At 33.9% G+C, this 19,744-nt stretch overlaps 1 pseudogene; it reads left to right on the forward strand.

Annotated features, from left to right (window-relative positions):
* The window catches only part of LOC103017486 (39S ribosomal protein L52, mitochondrial-like), a 125,529-nt pseudogene extending 106,637 nt beyond the window's left edge, over positions 1-18,892 (forward strand).
* Positions 18,893-19,744: the final 852 nt, after the last annotated feature.

The following is a 19,744-nucleotide window of genomic DNA, read 5'->3' on the forward strand; positions in this document are numbered from 1 at the left end:
AAAACTGAAACCATTTCCACTAAGATCAGGAACAAGACAAGGTTGCCCACTCTCACCACTATTATTCAGCATAGTTTTGGAAGTTTTAGCCACAGCAATCAGAGAAGAAAAAGAAATGAAAGGAATCCAGATCGGAAAAGAAGAAGTAAAGCTGTCACTGTTTGCAGTTGACATGATATTATACATACAGAATCCTAATGATGCTACCAGAAAACTACTAGAGTTAATCAGTGAATCTGGTAAAATATAAGGATACCAAATTAATGCACAGAAATCTCTTGCATTCCTATACACTAATGATGAAAAATCTGAAAGAGAAATTAAGGAAACACTCCCATTTACCATTGCAAAAAAAAGAATAACATACCTAGGAATAAACCTACCTAAGGAGACAAAAGACGTATATGCCGAAAACTATAAGACACTGATGGAAGAAATTAAAGATGATACAAACAGATCGAGAGATAGACCATATTCTTGGATTGGAAATATCAACATTGTGAAAATGACTATACTACCCAACGCAATCTACAGATTCAATGCAATCCCTATCAAACTACCAACGGCATCTTTCACAGAAGTAGAACAAAAAATTTCACAATTTGTATGGAAACACAAAAGATCCCGAATAGCCAAAGCAATCTTCAGAAAGAAAAACACAGCTGGAGGAATCAGGCTACCAGACTTCAGACGATAGTACAAAGCTACAGTAATCAAGACAGTAATGGTACCGGCACAAAAACAGAAATATAGATCAATGGAACAGGATAGAAAGCCTAAGGATAAACCCACGCACCTATGGTCACCTTATTTTTGATAAAGGAGGTAAGAATACACAATGGAGAAAAGACAGCCTCTTCAGTAACTGGTGCTGGGAAAACTGGACAGCTACATGTAAAAGAATGAAATTAGAACACTCCCTAACACCATACACAAAAATAGACTCAAAATGCATTAAAGACCTAAATGTAAGGCCAGACACTATAAAACTCTTAGAGGAAAACATAGGCAGAACACTCTATGACATAAATCACAGCAAGATCCTTTTTGACCCACCTCGTAGAGAAATGGAAATAAAAACAAAAGTAAACAAATGGGACCTAATGAAACTTAGAAGCTTTTACACAGCAAAGGAAACCATAAACAAGACAAAAAGACAACCCTGAGAGTGGGAGAAAATATTTGCAAATGAAGCAACAGACAAAGGATTAATCTCCAAAATTTACAATCAGCTCATGCAGCTCAATATTAAAAAAACAAACAACCCAATCCCAAAATGGGCAGAAGACCTAAATAGACATTTCTCCAAAGAAAATATACAGATAGCCAACAAACACATGAAAGGATGCTCAACATCACTAATCATTAGAGAAATCCAAATCAAAACTACAATGAGGTATCACCTCACACCAGTCAGAACGGCCATCACCAAAAAATCTACAAACAATAAATGCTGGAGGGGGTGTGGAGAAAAGGGAACCCTCTTGCACTGTTGGTGGTAATGTAAATTGATACAGCCACTATGGAGAATAATATGGAGGTTCCTTAAAAAACTAAAAATAGAACTACCATATGACCTAGCAATCCCATTACTGGGCATATACCCTGAGAAAACCATAATTCAAAAAGAGTCATGTACCACAATGTTCATTGCAGCTCTATTTACAGTAGCCAGGACATGGAAGCAATGTAAGCATCCATCGACAGATGAATGGATAAAGAAGATGTGGCACATATATACAATGGAATATTACTCAGCCATAAAAAGGAACGAAATTGAGTTATTTGTAGTGAGGTGGATGGACCTCGAGTCTGTCATACAGAGTGAAGTAAGTCAGAGAGAGAAAAATAAATACCGTATGCTAGCACATATATATATTGAATCTAAAAAACAAAAAAAACTTCTGAAGAGCCTAGGGGCAGGACAGGAATAAAGATGCAGACATAGAGAATGGATTTGAGGACACAGGGAAGGGGAAGGGGAAGGGGAAGTTGGGATGAAGTGAGAGAGTGGCATGGTCATATATATAGTATCAAATGTAAAATAGCTAGCTAGTGGGAAGCAGCCGCATAGCATAGGGAGGTCAGCTAGGTGCTGTGTGACCACCTAGAGGGGTGGGATAGGAAGGGTGGGAGGGAGATGCAAGAGGGAGGAGATAGGGGATATATGTATATGTATAGCTTATTCACTTTGTTATAAAGCAGAAACTAAGACACCATTGTAAAGCAATTATACTCAAATAAAGATTTTTTTAAAAAAAGAAAAGAAAAAGGAGTACTACTCAGTAGTAAAAATAAACAAACTATACACACACACAAAAAAAACCCACAATGGGCTTCACTGTCCGTGAAACAAATGGAGAAACTTAGACCATATTCAGAGTGTGCGAAGACATGGATCAAGAAGAATTGTTTGATACTCCTTGGAGCGGAAGTGTGAAACAGAAAACAGAACATCAGAAATCACACTAACTATATATTCTAGAAAAACACTAGCACACCTATTCTAGGAAATGTGCTCAAGAATATGCATAGAAATAATGCTAGTAAAAGCAAAAGAAACAACTGAAAGGAACCCAAATGATACTGATACGCTGAATGCATGTACTGTATAACAGTGTACTTATAGGTATTTTATATAGTAATCAAAATAGGTTAAGTGCATTAACATGAATGAAACACACATCATGTTGAAATAAAGCAAGTCACAGCATACAAAATAGAGTATACTGACATGCAGTATAATGATATTGCAGAAACATTAGAAAATATTTGATAGTGAGACATACACATCTCATGAAACAAAAACTTAAAAGTGATATGCTCAAAACTCAGAAAAGTGCTTACACCTGAGGACTTCAGGTGTACTTCAGTCAGGAACAAATAGTGTCAGACGTACTGATTATATTCTGTTTCTTAATTTGGGGGTATTATTCCTTAAAATCCAAAATACATGCTATCCATGTTTGTGTCAATGAAACATTACATACTTCTCAAACCCCTTTTCAAAAAGTAAAGCATAAGTAGTCACCTATACTGAATGTCATTCTCTCATGAAAATATGGGAACAGAAAATCATTTTTTCTCTCAGGTCTCCTAACAACCTTATTTTTCAAATTTCTGCTTTCTAAAATAATAGGTGGGGAATTCTACATTTTTTTCCCACAAAGAAAAGATAATTCTTCATTGGCTATCTTGGCTTCTTACTTAGCTTTAAAGTATCTATATAACTCTATATAAAGTATCTATATAATCTGTGTAACATGAATTTATTGTTATTGAAAACATATAAATGAGTAACAATAGTTTCCTATTTCAAGAAAGTATGAAAAATACCAACCATTCCAATTAACATAGTTAAGCCATGTATATATATGACAAAACTAGAGAGATGTCTGCTACTTTAGTCATTAAAATTCCTAATGAATTTCATAAAGGTTGATATAATTAATTGTGTAAAAATTACTATTAACAAGATTTTTAAAATACAGAATTCTTTTCAATACTATATAAGCCTGTAATTTCAAATATCAAGTGATTGACATGAATATGAAAATATTTGGAGATAACAACATACCAAAAACATCATGCATTTTCATATAAGTAAATTTACTATTCAAATATTTTATTCTCATTATGTATAATAAGGAACATGATTTTTTCTGAACTCATAGATTTCATTTGTTTCATAACTAATTAACTAAGACATTTAAGGAATCTCTGGTACTCTACACAAAAGAACAGATCCCAGCCTTTGTAGCTGAGAACACATTAACCAGATACATTGAATTAAACAAGCTAAACCCATTAAATGGGGGTGATTTGTGGAAAACATATCATTCATTTTAGAATTAACTAAAATGAGTAAAAGTTAGCTCCATTTCAAGCTATAAAGCTGTGTATTTAGTTCACTTCTGAATAACATGACAATGAAAAATTTAAAAGAAGAAGCCTATGTCAGCACTGGAAAATGATGAAATATTTTATTACCTTGCACTAAGTTTCTTCAATGAGGTTGTTTTAAATTAATAGATTATTCTTCAGAGCAGATTGGGGTTTATCATAAAAAGAACAGAAAGTACAGAGATATTCCATACACACCCTCAATCCTTTCTGGTCTGCCCTACATTGACATTTTGTATTAGTGTGGTTCATTTGTTATAACTGATGACCCAGTATTAATAAACTATTAACAAAAGTCCATTAAGGGTCCCTTTTTGTGTTGTACATTCTGAGTATTTTTGACAAATGTATGTGTCCACCATTATAGAATCTTACAGAATAGTTTCACTGCCATAAAAATGCTGTGCTCTGCTTGTTCACCCCTCCCCCTCCCCCACTGACAACCCTACCCTAACTTCTTGGCAACCACTGTTTCCATAGTTTGCCTTCTGCAGAATGTCATGTCATATGGTTGAACTCATACAGTATGTAGCCTTTTGGACTAGCTTCTGTCACTTAGCAATATGCATTTAAGGTTGGTCCATATTTGTTCATGGTTAGATAGACCATTGTTTTTTATTGCCAAATAATATTCCATTGTTTGGATATATCATAGTTGCTTAGGGCATCTTGGTGTCTTCCAAGTTTTAGTAATTATGAATAACTCTGCTATAAATATTTCTTTGCAGGATTTCATGTGAAGAGAGTTTTCAACTGATTTGGGTAGATAACAAGGAGCATGATTGCTAGAAAATAAGGTAAGAGTATGTATAGTGTTGTAAGAAACTGACTGTCAAATTTTCCAAAGTGACTGCAGCACTTTACATTCCTACCAGAAATGAATGAGAGCTCCCTTTGCTTCACATCCTCACCATTTGGTGTTGTCAATGTTTCCGGTTTTAACTGTTCTAATAAGTTTGTGGTGGCATCTCATTGTGTTAATTTGCAATTCTCTGATGACAATGACGTTCATATACTTATTTACAACCTGTATATCTTCACTGATAAGGCAATTACTCAGATTTTTTGCCCATTTTAAAATTGAATTGTTTGTTTCCTTATTATTGATTTGTAAGAGGTCTTTGTGTATTTAGGATACCGGTTTTTATCAGCTAAGTGTTCTGCAAATATTTTCTCCTAGTCTGTGCTTTGTCTTTTTATTCTCTTAACAGCGTATTTTGCAGAACAGCAGTTCTCAATTTAACATCTTAAAAAGTTTCTTGAAATAACCCAGGTTTCATGATCATTATTATTCATTGTTGCATTTTAGTCTTGCAATAATAAATTTGCATGTATTACTCAAATGGTAAGTTTACATGTATACTAAAAATACAATTTCACATTACTTTTTCTCAGATATTTTGAAACTCAAAACTACGTACACTTAAAGGTAAATATTAAGATATTAAGAATAAAACTGAATGGAACCCTTGTTCTTAGTACAGATATCATTTCACTTTAAATATAATGGTAACTTCTGTTATCACCTTATTGATGATTGAACACAAGTTTCAGGATATTAAGAGACATTTGGCCCTTCTGTTTTCCAGAATCTTAGGACAAGCCAAAGCCAAAAAGTATACTTTGTTGAATTATGAGGCCTTGTTGCATCTTCATTTTCATTCTCGTGATTTGCTTCCTCAAAGTGTTGATCATTCCTAAGAGTATGTTTACCTTTTCATCTGTAATTCTCAATTAGAAAATCTTCTCTATTGGGGAAAGGAACAATGTGCTTAGCAAATGTGCACCCTGACAGCACGGTCTTTAAGACTTGAGCACACTCCATCTTTCCATCACCACTAGTCTCTGTAATCACCGTGAACAGCAACAGTCACAGAAAATGAAGTAAAAAGGCCAATTTAGAGAGCACATTTTAAGGCACGAGACACTTTCATACTGTACACTAAATTTTACTGGAATAAATCTTCAAAACAAATTTATGAACCTGGGATAATCCTCTGAATAGGGCAAACTGTAATGAGAATGTTTTACTAAAATGCCATATCCAGGTAGCTTCTAAAGGGCACAAACCAGATTGACAATCAGGTCTACCTAAATCCAAAAGCTGTATTCTTTACAATGTAACACATTAAGTGATGTTGGGATGCATCAGTCGCTCACGGTATTTCTAATATGACGGTTTGGAAGGTAGCAGTGTGCTAGTCAGGAAACATGGCAGACAGTACTGTTAACCATGTATAGCATAGTAAACAATCAAGCAGTGGGGTTTTACAAAATTTTAACACTTGACTCTTGAAAAGCAAAATTAAACAACAACAAAACACTAGTTTGTAATGTTTGAAGTTTTTGCAGTGTGAATACTCTCACTTGGGACTATTTCAAGCTACTAAACTTCAAGGACTGTGAAGGGTATGAAATTTTTACCCGATTTGCAAGCAAATAGGTTAGCTTGCACAGGTTCATGGATACTAGCAGAAGATACAAGACCTTTGAGTCAGAAACAAAGGATAGCTTATTACTCATAGCAGTAGCAGTTGCCAGAATATCGAAACTTGTGCCATCCCCCAAATCTAGAATCCCACAGGTGAGACAAATAAGTGTAAGTAACACCTGCATGTGTGTTGCAGAAGAGGAACCCTGAGTTTATACCCTGAATCATTCATAATGAGCAACTGGCAAACAGCCTTTTCCCAGAGAGAAATAGTATCTGTATTGTACTGGGCATCAAACATCTATCTGTCTTTTGCTCAGAGGAAAAAGGCCATCCTTCACATTTGTTTACTATACAAACCTCCTTGAAAAGATGGGTCATAACAAAGGTAGTCAACCACTCTTCACAAGATGTGCAGAAAATAAGAGACCAATGAAGAATTATCTCCCAATACAAATGTGATATCATTTACCATGGAGTTGGGAAGAGATATGCACAGTTGACTGTTGTAAGTCAGAACAAGCCACTTTGGGACATCATTCCACAAGTAAGGCCACCATGGATTATTAAAATGCTGTTTTTTATAGTTAAGTGAATAAGAACAATAGTATAACAATTAATATAAGACATACATCAGAATCATACTTATTCTTACTGAAAAGTGTATGCTAAATCTAAAAGAAAAAAAAACAAAAACAGTTATCTTTCCCCTGTCTGGAAAGTACAAATCAAAGAATCATTTGCTAAATCGGTACAATATTAATTTCTCAATCCTGCCTTATATCAGCATTGAGAAGAACAAGTGTTCAAATTCTTTGCAAATTGTGTGTCACATACAAATGATCAAAGCATATCATACATTTTCATGTCATGATCTCATTGAAATAAAACATTTTGGCATTGCCTAAATTCTAACATAAATGAGTTAAAAGGCAGAAAGGTTAAACAAATACAGTTGATTTGCTACTGTTTATTTTCATAAAGACTGTTTCAGACTTTCAAGATAAATGTACTTTTGGAAAGTTGTATACAGCTAAATGATTAGAAAAACCACTCAGTAAATTATGATTTATTCAATTAGGTAATTTGTTTACGAGTTTCCTTAGTTCTATACTTCCTTATGTCATCACATTTGTCACACTGTATTGTAATTATCCATTTAACCATATATCTAAGTATTCCAGGCTTTTAACCTGAGTTGCACATCAGAATGAGCTAGATGATTTGAAACACACACACACACACACCACATACCCCCCCACACACACACACACACCACATACCCACACACACACACCACATTCCCATGGGCCTATCTTCAGAAACTGAGTGAGTGGATCTGAGAATTGGCCAGTATATCTGTATTTTTTTAAATTACCACAGGGTAGTGTGATACACATTTTGGTTTAAAACAGCTGACCTACAATGTGTTATGAATGTCAGTGAAATCATTTATGCATCTTTGTTTTCCTAATGTCCATCATAGTTTTTGAAGCACAGTAGGTGCTTAGTATATATTCAACACATTTCTTTCTAGCTCACCTTAATATAGTCCACTATCGCTTTTCATAAACAAAGATGACTGTGGCAGCTTCCTGAATGTTTTGCTTTTCCATTTATTTCTTGCCCTGTCTAATAACATTTCCATCCAATATAAGAGTCAACTTCTCAAAATCTATAACTCTACTGTACTGGGAATTCCCAATGCCTTCTTGTTCTAATAAGAAGTTGAACCATATGAAATTACTGCTTCTGTTGTAAAAATGATCAGATATTAGCAATTTCATATGGCTTAACCTAAAAGAACATAGTCCAAAATTGTTATCATGTCCTACAAGCCATGACATTAGTTTATACCTGTTTATTCAAACTCATCTTATGCCATATCCTTCTGTTCTCCCCACAGCAGAGTAATTTTATTCCAGATTCACAGATTCAGTAAATGCAATTCTTACTCTCTAGTACAATTTTCTCTCCCCTGCTTTACATCTGACTATCTCCTCCTCTCCATTAGTATCAGCATAATTAATACATTTTCTCAATGAACTTTGGAAGCATTACATTGGAAGTAGCTTTTTCTCTCATGAGTCTGTATCTCAACTCCTTATTTATTTCCTTTGTAATTTAGATTCTACCTAAATTTAACATTTTGGTCTTTTTTTATACCTATCTCTCAAAATAAATCATATATCTGTATCTATCTGTATCTATATAGCTAGGAGATATTTTCTGGTATTTTTCACACCATGTGCTCCAAGTATAAAAGGGGCCCTGGCAAATGTTCAATAAACATCTGTTTAGTAAGCAAACACCTTTCAAAAAATATTTTAAAGAAAATATAATTAAATGTAATATTATTATATCACAATATAATGATGTAAACTGTTACAAAATAAAACCCTGAAGATGTAGAAATGGTAAGCCTTATAAATCTTAAAAGCTGTTTCACACAAGTAGCTCTTTTCAATTCTTAAGACAGATAATGATATATATTTGATTTTCTCTTATCTACATGTTTATCTTTCTCAAAACTTAATTGAATAATTCTCTGATAGCCATAGATTAACCCCCAAAATGAAATGTTCTATTTAAAGAGAACTGGAAGGTTCACCTATATATTGTTTCTGTGGCTATAATTATATTCCACCAAAATGTTACTTCATGAGGTATCAATAAAAAAGGTGTATACGTCCTTACAAAGATGGAACGTTGAGAGAAAAATACCATCTAAAGCTGAGTATTCCATGGAGCACAATGACAGTCACAGTGTTGCTTCTGCTAAGGGTATAATGGGTTAAAATTGAGACATTACTGAGCTTGTGGCCTGCATCTTGCACCGACATCTTTTTATTAAAAAAAAATAGAATATGTACAATTAATATGCAAGAGCAAAATGTATCTGTATTTTAGCTATAAATGAAAATCCATATCCAAATAAAATATAGCAAATGGTTTTTTGTTGTTTGTTTTTTAAATCCAGACAAGCCCTTCATTATTGGTGACAAAGAAAAACTACAGAACAGATGTCACATGTGCTAGGTTTTACTTTACTTCAGCAAATATTTGGCAAATATATGATCCCAGTACATCAGAGGCAAATAATTAATAGTGGCTTACTTCTTCATTTATGAGCATTCCAAAGAATTCAGCCTATGGCATAAATTCATAATATATATTCTCAATCTCAATTATATAGTTTTGTGCCTGTATTTTGAAGAAATATTACAGTTCTAAAGTGAACAGCTGTTTGGTTTATTAGTAAAACATTATTATTCATCAGAACCTAAAGAAAAGCCAATTGATTTTTTTCTTTTTTTTTTTTTTTTAACTTAAATCAGTATCTTTGAAATGCAGAGACATTCAAAACTGATTAAATTAGTTTAAATTGCAGGGAGCAACAGGTAATATGAACATGTTCCATTTGCAGCCTGAGTCAACCCAACCCAGCAGTTACACAGGGGGGACAAATAGAATAATAAGCCTTGGATACATTCTTGCCAAATTACCAGCCACCATCAAGAGAGGCCTGTGGAGAGTGATGCTGGACTTTCTTGCTAGGAAATGAAAGGACACCCAAAAAGAATCCAAGAAGTGGTGGTGGTCAGCATCAAGAAAGATTTTTAAGCAGGTGACAGATAATAGTGGAAATGATGGGATTGCTGGGTCATATGGTAGTTCTATTTTTAGTTTTCAAAGGAACCTCCATACTGTTCTCCAAAGTGGCTGTATCAATTGCCACTACTGGACATACACCCAGAGAAAACCATAATTCAAAAAGACACATGCACCCCAATGTTCATTGCAGCACTATTTACAATAGCCAGGACACAGAATCAATCTGAATGTCCATCAACAGAGGAATGAATAAAGAAGATGTGGTACATATATACAGTGGAATATTACTCAGCCATAAAAAGGAATGAAATTGGGTCATTTTTAGAGACATGGATGGACCTAGAGACTGTCATACAGAGTTGAAGTAAGTCAGAAAGAGAAAAACAGTTACCATATATTAACGCATATATGTGGAATCTAGAAAAATAGTATAGCTGTTCTTATTTGCAAAGCAGAAGTAGAGACACAGGGGAAGAGAAAAATGCGTGGATACCAAGGGGGAAGGGGGGGGTGGGAGGAATTGGGAGGTTGGGATTGACATATATACACTATTGATACTATGTATAAAATAGATAACTAATGAGAACATACTGTATAGCATAGGGAACTCTACTCAATGCTCTGTGGTGACCTAAATGGGAAGGAAGTCCAAAAAAGAGGGGATATATGTATACGTATAGCTAATTCACTTTGCTGTACAGTAGAAACTAACACAACATTGTAAAGCAACTATACTCCAATAATAATTAATTTTAAAAGGTAGTGGAAATGATGAACTTTAGTCTCTAAGTGAGGTAGGTTTGTGATTCCAAGGTATTTTAAGAACAAAGTTGTACATATTAGGAAAACATAGGTTGTCAACACTAAGGCTAAAAAGGAGGAAAAAAGAAAGAGTTCCAAACAGCATTTCTGATGGGATTACACCTCTGGATGAAAGCTGATTTCTCACCCCAAGAGCACAAAAGAGACCTCACCGAGGAGCAATGTCCCAATGAAGACTTCTGACGTCAGTCTTCTGTGCAGCCATTCTGGAGGTGGGGCTGGGAGTGAGCATTCAAATACAGGCCCCGGTTTAGAGAGAGATGAACAAAGTATCTTCAGACACCACAGAGGATACAAAGAAAATAAAGCAACACACTTCAACACTTCAATACAGGGGCTTTTCACTTGTTTGAAACAACTGAGGGGAACATAATGTATAGAACAGGGAACACTACTTAATGCACTGTTACCCTAAATGGGAGGGAAATCCAAAAGGGAGGGGATATACGTATATGTATGGCTGATTCATTTTGCTGTGCAGTTGACGCTAACACAACACTGTAAAGCAACTATACTCTGATAAAAATTAATTAAAAAATAAAGAAACAACATCTAATTAGAAAATCCACTTTTTTTTCTGTATTTCTTTCTATATAATGGAGTCAGAAAGGAGATATGCAAACAAGATGTCAAATAATGGGGATTAATACAGATTTTTTTAAAGTGTTCAGCAGTACCAAATGCAACAAATTATATTAAGGGATGAGAAAGGAGCATGAATTAATAAAGCCCCAGAATTGTTTCGGCAGAAATCAGAATGAAGAGTAAGAAAGAAATATGTGATTAGGGAATTAAAGCTGTATTTCTAGCAAGTTTTATAATCTGCCACAAACTTGCTTGAATTGTGCTTGAATGCTTTTACTACCCCCCGAGCCCACTTTGCTAGATTATGTCTTATTTGATCTGAACACTTAATAGTTTCACTGACCATAACTATGATATTTGTAGGAAACAGCATCAAATATTTACAAACGCTGCAGTCAACATTTTCATCCTTACGCTTCCTGTTTTAAGAAAATGTACATTTTAGATGTTTTATATTTTATGGTAAATTATAGCACAAGGATTAAATAATTTGTTTTGTCAACTTTTTCAAAACCGTGATGAAAACTGAAATGTATGCAGAGTGTAGGAATTAAAGTTGACTTATCTAGAATTTCAACTTCGGTGGGGTAGGAAAAAAGAATTTTTTCAGGAGTCACAAACATTTTCTAGAATGTATTATAAAAAAGGTGACTCATAAAAATATTTTTGTAAAAATAAAATTCTTTTATACTGGACAGCTGATTGGCCACGTGGCCTCTGTCTGAGATTAATAAAAAATATTGAATTCTCATTACCAACTTTGCTGGAAGGCTTTACTCTCTGTATATTGTCAGCTCTGATGAAAACAATCTTATCACTTGATCATTTTCTGGGATCCTGTGTCTTAAAGGAACTTAGATTTTTTAGTCCACTAGGTTAAGTTCTCAAATGTGGGTTTATAAACTGAGGTACTTGAGAAATTCTCACTAGTGTAATTATAGAAGTTAAAAAGATATAGTGAGACTTTCATGAAGTTTAATGTATTAAATTTAAAATTCTCTTTTTTAATTCTGGCAGTATAGCTTTCATATTATAATATGAAAGTATGATGATTGATAGTACCTTTATTTTGTCTAATATACTTAATTTAAAAAAAAACTGTTACAATGCATTTCCCTGTTTTAAATAAATAAAGATATTGCTTGGTTAATTGAAAAGTATTATAGGATCACCTGGTTAAAATCTGGACATGAGCTCATATACTAATGGAAAAGTTCTTTTCATTTATTCACCCTTATTCAAAGATTTCTTTATTAAAGTCAACATTAAACAACCAATATGATAATAAAGGAAAAGTAAAAGAGCATTTGCAAGACCAAGAAAAGGGTAAGAGCTTATGTAAATGCAAGAGTGAAAAAGCATTTTCCAAGACTCACCTAGGAGATTACTCTACCAGGATGTATGGTGAAGTGGTGATAATATAGTTTGGAAACCAAAACAGATGCAAATATTCAATTCATAGAGCTATGACATTAAGGATGTCTTGGTAAAATTAGCTAATATCTCTGAATTTCATTCTCCAGCTACTAAAATATATCTAGACAAGTAGTAACATGATTAAATGAGTTAAATAATATGAAAAGCCTTACAGTATATCTTAACTATTATTAATTTTCTTTCTTGTAAATTCCTCTTTTCATCACCATTTAATAAAAACACACACATTTCTATACAGAACAAGATAGAACGATTAACTCCTAAATGTCAGAGGTCACATTGTCTGTCCGTCTGTCTATCCATCCATCCATCCATCCATCCATTTATCTATCTTTCTAATCATATACATATGACTTTTGAGGGTATATCATCTTTGATCTTTATTTTTAACTATTAAGAACATAATACTAATCACTTTAAATGATTCAAAAACAGTAATATACGTAGAAGGAGTATAAGAAGTAATCACAAATAAGGTATTTGTATTTGTGCTTCTCTTTCAACCAAATGTGTTGTACAACATTAAATATTACAACAATATATCGTATATTTAAATAATAAATATATGCACATACAAAGGAATCTTATAAAGATCTTGGGTACAAATGGAATATCATAATTTCCGAAGTTATATTATATATACTCTTTCAGGTAGAATCATTATTATACAGTGTTACTAAATTTATTTTTTTTAAATGTTTAATCCCTTAAGTTTGGACCAAATCTATTAGGAGGAATCCATGAACAATTTTATACTGTTTGTTTTTATGTCTCTGTGTGTGCTGTTTTCACATAGTATTATATCAGAGAATTATGAATAGATTATAGACTCCTTGCTACTTGCTAAGCTATAGATCAATTACTTGGTTTGTTTGATAAGACTGTGAATGAAGGATTTGAATTCCAAGAGACAGACACTAGTTAAAAGAGTTTTTCAACAAACCCTTTAGCTTATGCTCAAGTTGAGATAAAGCAGTATTCAGGTACTGCTAATGCTAATTATTAAGCCTTCTGCTGGAGAACATATTCCTTATTTTGATGAGTCATATGCTGGTGGAAAGACAACAAACACAAATGTAACTTAGATAATATTCTCCATTTATCTGAAGGGATACAAATTTGAAGGGAAGTGTGGTGGCCAAAAGGTGGTCTTAGTTGCAGCATATCCCCAAATAGTTCCCCTTGGTGTGTAAATTTCCTGAAAGGAGTACACAGCAACAACTGACATGTCAGCACAAATAAGGTCTTACTGAATCTGAGAAGCTCATTTCTTCCTGTGTAAGGTCCTTTCATGCTACTAGCTTACATTGATATTCCATATAAATTTATTTACAAAAACAATTGAGACCACAAATAAAAAGTAACTGTAGACATACAGAGCTTCCTGGTTTTCCTCCTAGGTCCCAGATCAAGTTTCTGCTTTCTAGAACCTCACGGATTTGTTTCTTTTTGTTTAAAATACTCTAATTTTCTTGTAGCAGGGGCAGAACAAAGAAACCAAACTCTGTATTAACAAATTAAAAACAAATGGCTAAATAATCAAAGTAAGTTCATGTGAATTATAATTCTTACCCAATACGATTTTACTAATGATTAAAAGCATGTAAGCAAAAGCTAGGCAGAGCATTGCTTTCTGAAGGAAATTGTATCTGCAGTATAGCTTGTAAATGTCCCCTTTTCTCCAGCACTAATCACATTTTAGATTAATAGAGGAATTCTGAATAATATGTGCAGAATCATTATTCTTTAGGGAATATGCTTCAGGTTGGGTGCCCTGCAGTTTTATATTCTTTGGGTAGGCAGCAAAAATGCATACATGACTCATTCCCATTTTCATACCATCTATTCTATTCTCCATAAACCAGCAATTCCAATTTTATTTATAATAAGCCATTGAGAAATACCAGTTTTGCATTGCTGAAAATACAATTTTTTTTTAAATTTCGAAATAAGACAATACTTATTATTAATCAAATCCTCAGACTTTATTCAAATGTTGACAGCTGTCCCAATAATGTCTGTAATAGCAAAAAGGTCCATTTCATATTTATGTTTCAATTTTATCTTCAGTTTCTTTCAGTCTAAATCAGTCATCAGTGTTCCCTTGCCTTTCATGACTCTGACACTTAGACATTTCTTGGATAGGAAGTCTACTGATAAGTATCATTAGCCTGTTTACGAGTAGGAGGCACTCTTTCCGTAGAACACCACCTCATTAAAGGAGAAATAAGTTTCACCCCTCTTCTTACTCTTTCCTTTCCCATGTACTTGCTACCCATGCTCTGTTTCTCCAGGGAAAGGCAACATGAACCCTCAATCTTATAACTAAGCTAACAAAAAATAATGAATTCTAGCTAAAATTCTTTTTCATTTGATTCTCATGTGTTCACCTGGTTGCCAATAAAAATTTTACAGAAATTTCATGTTTGTTTTATCCCCTTCTTGTAACTTGTAAAATTGTATTATAGGAGGGCAAAGGTCTGGCCTTGTAGTACTATGTTATAGAAGCATTAGTATTAAATTATAAGACTTGCATTTTTTTAGATAAAATTTGGATTATCACATGACAAATGGCTAAGAAGCACTTAGTCCTGCAAGGTTTTTCAGTGTTTCAAAGGCTCTTTGGTACATTCATGCCTATATGTATATTTTATTAAAACATTATTTGTGGACACAATACCCAGAATATATAAAAACATTTTTAACCAATTTCCTACGGAAAAGATTTAATTATGAAAAATAGGTTGTTTCCATTTTACCCTTTAAAAAATCTTAAATCAATAATTTTTTGCACACTTCTCATTATTTACTAAGGGAATATTCCTAAAATGTAACCATTCTTTTCTCTTAACTCTTCCATTTGAACTTATTATAATATGTTTCAAGTCTCAGAATTGAAAGCTCAAGGCAGTATTAAATTCAAGGTAGGATACAAAAAACAAATATCAGGATGAACGTTTAGTCAAGGCTTATAATCAAATAATTAGTATCAGAGTTACAGGAATTCTGGAGGGGATAAGCCCTGTGTAAAATTTTAGTATATGAGGCAGAGAAACAGAAGACCATGTCCATGAGGTAACAAAGGGAGCTAGTCAGAGAGTCCATAATCCAAAGAGCAATCTGGCAGGAATATTAACTTGACCACATCCAGTCCACAATGAACGAGAACTCCCAGGATTTTAGTTTGTTTCCACCATCTTTGTAGAAGACTCTGACTGTTTTAAAGTTTTTATCCTCTTTACCTGGATAATCACTCTGGTGATGTGGGAGAAAGTCTCTTTCTTTCCCCCTGTCTAAACCAAGAATTTGAGATTTCCATAATAATATAGAGCTCTATATTCACATTCCTAAAGGGTCCAATATGGTGCTGGATGATGATGGAAGAGAAATTCTGTTATTTTTATGTCTGAAATGGGTCCATTCTATGATCCTTCCTTTGAGAAGAGAAACTCTTCTGTTTGGGTTCAGAGCCTGGAGAAGTAAATAGTTAAGATTTTTTCCCCTCATTTTTTCAATCTACTTCTCCATATAACCCTTTTTTCTTTATCAGAGCAGGCAAATAGCAGAGTTCATTTAGCAAGATAAAGATCTTAAAATACATGAATGTTCTATTTAATGGGACTATAACTTGTTTTTGTACCCTTGAAGGTTCTTAATGCGTTTAGACAGGCACAGTAAGTTATTTTAATAGAAATACTAATAAAAAAGAAGAGAGCTTTCAATTTGTGTATCGTGCTGAGCTGAAATCTGTATTTAAATGCATCTGGGGCTCCCTTTGCTAGTTGGTTAGCAACTAATCATGATTACAGTGTTTGATTGCCTAACACCTACAGGCCATTACCAAGAGACTGTTTCTAAGTACTATAGGACCCACATTCCATTGCTGTATTATTTGAATCAAACTTTCATCATAATGTAGACTACAACTGCAGAGCTAGGTAGATATATACATACTTGGATACATATAGATAGATATAGATTTATAGATGTATATTCTAGACATAAGGTAATTTCAGGAAAACACTAAGAATTTGATGGCATAAAATTTATAAAATTAAAGATACAGCCAAGTAAGCAGTGTCATAAATCTTTTTTTTTTTTTTAAGTTCCTTTACTACTGCCCCAAAGCAGTTAGGGATCCTACTAAAGACTATTCAAAAGTGACTAAGAATGTTCAGATGAACCTTAGCCAAATACACAGCTGCATCATTGAATTTTACCCTAGACACACATAATGCACATCTGTTCTTCAGCCTCATTGAACAGCAGACTGCTCCAGTACATCAGATAACATTCATTGGTTCTTTGAAAGATGAAGTCACATGCTAAAGTCAGATAGCTATTGATTTTCACCACAGTTTCCGATCTGTATGAAACTTCTATTCTATTTCTAGCCTATTGCAAATAGAAAATTTTTAAAGGCATGGTTTATATCTAAATCAGCACATTGTGTTCACTGAGATAATTTTAATTCCACAGGCTATGCAAGAAGATATGCCAAGTGAAAAGACAACAAAAAATAAGAATGAAAAAGAAAAGAGAGAAAGAAGGAAAGAAAGGAGAAAAAAGAAAAAGAGGAAGAAAGAAAAAAGAACAAGAGTAATTCAGTGATAGTGTTAAGACAAGGAAAATAGCATATATATTTAGCAAGACTAGGGTAAAAAGCACTTCACTTATTATCAGGCCATTACGTGGAAAATATAGTTTACTCAAAACCATTCAGAAACATTCATTCAGAGTTAATATTAAGCAAACCAAACATCCTGTCATTTAATTTTTGCATTTCCATCTGAAAATTTAGGCACAATGGAAATAAATCAAAGCAGCTTTTAAATCAAATAATTTTAAACTGTTTTTTATTCCCCTTGGCAAATGTGTGTGACTGTATAAAAGTCTGTATAAATTTGGGGAATGTTATTTTACATGATTTTTGTTAAGAAAAAAGACAATTACTATGTATTTATTGGAAATTACAGTTCTTATCATAATTTCACTAAAAAAATTCTAATAATTGTTGTCCCTGATATTACAATACAGTTAATACTACCTAGTCAATTCCTTTAAAAAAGGGGATATAGGCCTCATGGAAATTAAAATTTAAAAGTGTATAAAAGAATAATGTAAACAGTAAAGGGAACTCCCTGGTGGTCTAGTGGTTAGGACTCTGCACTTCCACTGCAGGGGGCCTCGGTTCCATCCCTGGTCAGGGAACTAACATCCCACAAGCCACGTGGCCAAAAAAAAAAATCTTTGAAAAAGAAAAAGAATAATGTATAAAAAGAAGTATAGTTTATATCATTCAGGTGGCTATGTCCTCGATATTCCATTAGTCCTGTGTGAATTGCTGTAAATTCCTGAATATGTTTTAATCCCAATCCTTAATCATGATACCTTCTCATGCTTAAAATTATGTACTGTTTATGGCAGGGTTATTCAAATGTATAAATAAATTGACAATTGTTAAGTGGGTTCCAATAAAACAGCCAAGGAGGCAACAATTATAAAAATGAAAAAAAAATTGTTTACTGGTATATCACAAATGTTAAATGTAAGGTTAAGTCCTATTTTTCCTTTGGAATCCTGTTGTATCAGTCTGGTAAAGTTTGATTTTGCTGTAAAACCAAGCAACCCGTCCTACGCCTCAGCGTGGCTGCTTTGCATTTACTGCTCTCTAGTGTCCGGAGGCTGCACTGTGGCGTTGCGGGTCGGGTGGGCAGTTGGTGGTGAGCCCAGCAGGGCCTTGCTGCCAACCCCTCTGGCTATGGGCCCCTTGCGGAGCTCCCAGACTGGTCTTACGGGGATGGCCGCCCTGCTCCTCCAATGAAAGGCCAGCTTCGAAGAAAAGGCCAAAGGGAAAAGTTTGCAAGACGAGTTGTACTGCTGTCACAGGAAATGGATGCTGGATTACAGGCATGGCAGCTCAGGCAGCGGAAGTTGCAGGAGGAAGAAAGGAAGCATCAGAATGCTCTTAAACCCAAAGGGGCCCTACTGCAGAACCCACCCACGACCAAGTCAATAAAAAGCAACTCCTGCCTCCCCCAGAAAAACAAACAAACAAACAAAACAAAACCAAGCAACCCTAAATTCTCACCAGCTTAAACAAGTTAAATTTATTTATTGCTCAGTTGACATGACATTATGAGTTGGCTGGGGGCTCCACTCCATACTGTTGTCTGGTAATTCATCAGAGATGAATAACTATATGAAAGTATTTCTTTTTTTTGTTATGATATAAAGTTATTTAATGGCACTTTGAGCCTATTTATGGCAAATCCAAAATCTTAGACAGATGCTTGCTCAAGTTATATTGTATAAAATTAAAAATAATAATAACCTAATAATAGAACTACCATGTGACCCAGCAATTCCACTCTTGAGTATATATCTGAAAAAAACAAAAACACAAATTTGGAAAGATACATGTACCTCAGTGTTCAAAGCAGCATTATTTACAACTGCCAAGATACGGAATCAACCTAAGCGTCCATCAACAGATGAATGGATAAAGATATATTCCATACAATGGACTACTACTCAGCTATAAAAAACAATGAAATTTTGCCATTTGCAACAACTGGATGGACTTGGAGGGCATTATGCTAAGTATCAATAAGTCAGACAGAGGAAGACAAATACTGTATGCCATTACTTATATGTGGAATCTACAAAGTACAAAAAACTAGTTAATATAACCAAAAAGAAGCAGACTCACAGATATAGAGAACAAACTAGTGTTACCAGCGGGAGGAGGGGCTAGATAATGTATTAATGTATTAAGAGGTACAAACTATTATGTATAAAATAAGCTACAAGGATATATTGTACAATACAGGGAATATAGCCAATATTTACAATAACTATAAAGTATAAACTTAAAAATTGTGATACCACTCTATTACACACCTGTAACTTACATAATTCTATACATGAACTATATTTCAAAAAAAAACA

Source organism: Balaenoptera acutorostrata, chromosome 1 (assembly GCF_949987535.1).
Source record: "Balaenoptera acutorostrata chromosome 1, mBalAcu1.1, whole genome shotgun sequence".
In the NCBI taxonomy this organism is placed as follows: domain Eukaryota; kingdom Metazoa; phylum Chordata; class Mammalia; order Artiodactyla; family Balaenopteridae; genus Balaenoptera; species Balaenoptera acutorostrata.